This window comes from Myotis davidii, unplaced genomic scaffold (genome assembly GCF_000327345.1).
Source record: "Myotis davidii unplaced genomic scaffold, ASM32734v1 scaffold699, whole genome shotgun sequence".
NCBI lineage: Eukaryota > Metazoa > Chordata > Mammalia > Chiroptera > Vespertilionidae > Myotis > Myotis davidii.
In genome coordinates this window covers 2,675,830-2,681,261 of record NW_006291007.1, presented here as the reverse complement: position 1 = coordinate 2,681,261, position 5,432 = coordinate 2,675,830, and positions in this window count along the sequence as shown.

Below are 5,432 nucleotides of genomic sequence, written 5' to 3'. Positions count from 1 at the left end.
GAGTGTCGGCCTGTGGACTGAAAGGTCCCAGGTTCGATTCTGGTCAAGGGCATGTACCTTGGTTGTAGGCACATCCCCAGTAGGAGGTGTGCAGGAGGCAGCTGATCAATGTTTCTCTCTCATCGATGTTTCTAACTCTCTATCCCTCTCCCTTCCTCTCTGTAAAAAAATCAATAAAACATTTTTAAAAATGAGAAAAAAATACACTTTTTAAATAAAAGAAACAAATACTCATTCTCTGTAAATACTTTTTATTAGTAAACGCCAAAGATCCAAACTCATCCTTCCGGACAAAAGTTACCAATTAGGAATGACAGCAACGGTCCAACCCTCTCCTTTCACAGCCACAGAAACGGGCAAAGAGAAAGGAAGTGATTCGCTCAAGGCCACCCAGGAAGCTCTGCCTTTCTCACATAGATGACGCTCTCCCGCAGGCCGAGCGCACATCTGTGTGGAAAAGTCTTCTGCGTTATTCCTGGGCACGGACCCAGGGGATGGGCCACCTCGTTGCCAACCTGTGAGCCAAGCAGCCACATCACTTGTCTCGTGTTCACCCTGATCAGTGGGAGGGGCACAGAGTGACCAAAGCCACCAGGCCTGACCACAGTCCTCGGCGCCCAGGCTGGATTCCCCAGGGGACAGACTCCTGGTTTCTCTGGAGCACGTGTGCTAACATTTCCAGGCACTTACCCTGCCACGGAGCCTTGCGGAGAATCCGGAGGGAGATGGCGGGGGCGGTGGGCCCCGAGGCTCCTGGTGTGACCTTCCAGCCCCCACCCTCTCAGCCTCACTCCTTAGGTCACGTTCAGAGCGCGGGGCCCAAGCACAGAGCGTCAGACCACCTGCCTCCCCCGACCCCCACCAGGCAGGAAAACCGAACCTAATTCTGCCTCCGCCTTGCTAAAACGTTCCACACCTGGAGAGAACTGACGCCTTGCTGGGGAATTTACCCCTTCACTGCTGCTCGTGTGCCAGGGTGTGTCTCACCCGGTGACCTGGATAGATAAAGGCTCTTCAGATCGTGGCCGAAGGCAGGAAGGTCATCAACAACAAAGTCAGAAACTTCCAACACGTTTCTTCCTACGGTCAAGCTGGGAGCAATCACCGAGGAAAACCACATTCCAGGTTCGCCAGTGCTGACACGGAGGCCCGGGGGCAGAGATACCTTACCAAAGGTTGCCCAGGGGTCAAGAACGTGGATAAGACCAGCGATGCCCGTGCGGCTCTTCGGCAGTGACGGTTTCCTGGCCAGCCTGTCTTTCCCCGGAACTCCGGAAAGGGCTCAGGAGGACCGAGTGACCTTGGGCACATCATTCCGTCTCCCCAAGCTCGGCTTCCGTATCAGGAAAACGGTGTTCCCCTCCCTCCCGCTCACAGCGCTTTGTGGTGCTGCTAGAGATGTGGCAGGTGTTCATGTGTTGCTATTAAATACCGTGAACGGCTTATGGGGACGAGGCCACTGTGGCTGTTGGCTCTCCTGCCCTTGGGGGTGGGGGTGTCACCCTCTGAGAGGAAGCTGGTGAGATCAGGTGTTGGAAGGAGTGCCTCTGTCTGTGGGGCTCAGGCCCAGGGGGGCTATGGGGACGGTTTGGGGCAGCCAATCCCATCCAGTGGTGGCAAAGCTGGGTTTTCAGCAAATATGTACCGAGGATGTGCCATGTGTCAGGCACGGGGAGGCAGTAGCTTCCTTTGGAGACAAAACTTCCCACCCTGTGGCGCTTACATTCTGGGAGCTGGAAGCAGAGATGAGCAGCAGGGAGACAGGATATATTCAAATGAGTGAAATGTGTGGCATCGTAGAGGGGACAGGGGCTATGGAAAGGGGAAAATATCTGGGTTGGGGGATAAGACAGGGTGGGGAAGGGGGCTGCAATTTAAAACAGGGCAGCCTAGCAGCTGCCCGGCTAGTGTGGCTCAGTGGAAGAGCATTGACCCATGAACCAGGAGGCCATGCTTCAATTACTGGTTGTGGGCTTGATCCCCAGTAGAGGGCGGGTAAGAGGCAGCTGATCAGTGATTCTCTCTCATCATTGATGGGTCTATCTCTTTCTCTCTCTAAAAATCAATAAAAAAAAACATTTTAAAAAGTAAAATAAAATAAAACAGGGCAGCCAGGGGAGGCCTAGGGAAGAATCTAGAATAAAGCAAGCCAGGGAGCAAGGTCAGTGTCTCTAGCTCTATGGGATTTTGGTCCCCGCCTCCCTCCCCCTCCCCCCAAGATGAGTGTGTGCAGCACTCTAGCAGGATAGCTAGGATATTAAGATTGTCCACGTCACATCACACCCCCACCTCAGGGGCTCTGAAGCCAGCTTGCTAAGGAACCTGACTCCTGGGAGATTATTTTTTTAGGGGGCAAAAAGGACCAAAATACTACATTGTGGGAAGGGCAAACGTGCGTGAATGCCCTGGAGTCTGGGCCTCTCTGAGACATTCACTCAGGGTAGGAGTGGGGGTTGGTGGGGGGGGGGGGCTGGTGGAAAGTGCACTAGACCAGGGAGGAGCTGAGTGAAGAGGGGCTGGTCTCAGGCCTGCACTTACTAACGAAGGCAGTGATAGCGAACCTATAACACGCGTGTCAGAGGTGACACACGGACTCATTTTTTTGGTTGATTTTTCTTTGTTAAATGGCATTTAAATATATAAAATAAATATCAAAAATATAAGTCTTTGTTTTACTATGGTTGCAAATATCAAAAAATTTCTATATGTGACACGGCACCAGAGTTAAGTTAGGGTTTTTCAAAATGCTGACACGCCGAGCTCAAAAGGTTCGCCATCACTGAACTAAGGCACCCTGGCCAGTAATTTCACCTATAAATGTGGATTATAATAATACCTCCCTCCCAGGTTGTTGTGGGAGGGTAAGGAGCTCTTAGCATACAGCCTTGGCACCTAGGGATTTTCCCCTGAGAGCCATCGGCATCATCGCGTGATCTCTACGGCAGTATTTTTCAATTTCCAGGAGGTAACCCATCAGTAGATCATGAAATACATGTAACAGTCTGCAAGCAGCATTTTTTTTTTTTAATGGAACAGAAGAGGAAAACGTAAACATATTTGTGTACATGAGAACACATTTCCTACCATGGAGCATCACTGAAAGTGTGAAGGCCATTGTTCTAAGGCAGACTTCCTCTAAAGATGGTTATAAGGTTTTTCTAACCTTAGGCATTTGCGCGAGACTGCCACCATTTTTGCCATATCAGAATACTACTTGCGTTACTTACTAAGTCCTTGCCTTTGAGTGGGCTCACTTTAACCGCTTTAGCCACATTGTAACAATAATATTCATGAAGTTTACATTTAAAAATATATATTAATTTTTAAATTATTTTTAAACTTAAAACCATTTTGCATCTGGACGCTGCACTTTGGGAAACGGTGGTAGTAAGAAGTGTGACTGTGGCCGAAACCGGTTTGGCTCAGTGGATAGAGTGTCAGCCTGCGGACTGAGGGGTCCCGGGTTCGATTCCGGTCAAGGGCATGTACCTGAGTTGTGGGCACATCCCCACTGGGGGATGTGCAGGAGGCAGCTGATCGATGTTTCTCTCTCATCGATGTTTCTGACTTTCTATCCCTCTCCCTTCCTCTCTGTAAAAAATCAATAAAATACATTTAAAAAAAAAAAGAAGTGTGACTGTGAACACACTTTCTCAAAGTCAAGCTGGGGGCCAGCAGCACCCAAACCCTCAGGGTCCCTCCCTTCTGGCCCCTGGAGCTCGGCCCAGCCCCACTGCCCAGCTTCTGAGTCCTTGAAAGGGACAGGCCCTGTCTGCTGGACTGGCTCGGGATCCAGTGTGAACGCCAGAGGTGGAGGCCTGGCCCTTGTATGTATCTTTCTCTGTGAACTGTGTGCCGCCAGCCATTGCACCAAGTTGGCAGAATTCCCTTTCTTGTCCAGTTTTGATGCTATTGATGGGATTAGGTGCTCCCCCATGGCCATGTCCTTTGATGTGGTCAGGGGGGAGCAGGAGATTTCAAACTCTGGAAGCAAATCGTAATCTTCCGCAGGCTTCCCTGGGATCAGCGCTGGGGTAAACCCATTACATCCCTGCCCTTTCATCCCCCCAGGACACCGGCTCCTCCAGGCTCCTCGGGGCTCAGAGATCCAAAGGGGTTGTCAGATTTAGAGAGAGCAATCAAAGGGGAAGAGAAAGCAGAGCTCCGGCCCCAGGCCCCCTCCAGCACCCGCAGCATCACCAGCAGTGTCAGGGCATCTTCTTCTTTCTTCTCTTTTAATCCTGGGCTCCCACAAAATGGAGATTACAGAGGCTTGGGGCCTGCCCTGCCCCAGGACTGAGCACCTCTGTCCCCATAACCTCCTGGAGCCTCTCTGTCCTGGGCGCCCCTGATCCTGCACATCTGTCTGTCGTCCTGCCCTGAGATCTCCATGTGGGGGTGTGTGAGGAGCTGGCAAATTAAGCAGAGAAACCACTCAGCCCCCATAGCAGTGAGGGTTTAAAGCATGATTTGGATGGGCGAGGCACACAGCCAATACCTGTCAGGCCACACATAGGTATGTCTCATTATTTTCTTTAAATTAAATCCAACTCAAGGGCTCTATCTGAAGAGAGGTGTGGGGTGGGGGTGGGGGGAGTGAGCCAGGGAGCTTAATTTCAGTGCTATTCAGGCTTCCCCTTCACTCCCTCTTCCATGGTCCCTGGAGTCCTGGCCGTCTTGAGGATGGAGATGTTGGCAGAGGCCTATGGGTGCTCCAGGCTGGTCTCAGATGAGGGAGGCAGTTACTCAGGGACAACCTGGTCTCCAGAGGGTGGGGCAGCAGGTTGAAAAGGGATTCTACGCAGCTCAGACCCCCCTCTCATCTTGGGAAAGTTCCCTCCATCTCCCCAGAGTCCCAGCGGGGGTGGGGGTGGGGTGGGGTGGGGAACATGTGGCTGGCGGGCTGCATTAGGCCCTTGAAATCATTTGGTCTGAAATCAGGGGTGAGTTAATTAAATGTCTGACCAAATATAGCAAGCTAATTTTAAAAAATATATATTTTTTGATTTCAGATAGGAAAGGAGGGGGGAGAGAGATAGAAACAAGGATAAGAATCATCCATTGGCTGCCTCCTGTACGCACCTGCCACCCCCATGCCCCACCTACCTCAATCCAGCCTGCAACCTGGGCATGTGCCTTGACCAGAATGGAGCCATGACCTCCTTGTTCATAAGTCGATGCTCAACCCTGGGGCTACGCAGGGGACAGCAAGCTAATTTTTAAGTTGATAATTTTGTATGGCCCACAAATGTTATAAATATCCGAATAGCCCTGGGCAGAGAAAGAAAAGGTTCCCCACCCCTGCAGAGCCCAGGTTTTCAGAAGGCATAGCCAGGAAGAGAGGTTATCTGTGGTCACCTGGAACGGGAATGGAAATCACAAAATTAACATCTAAGAAGCTATGCTATTGGGCACTATCCTTGGCCTTTTAC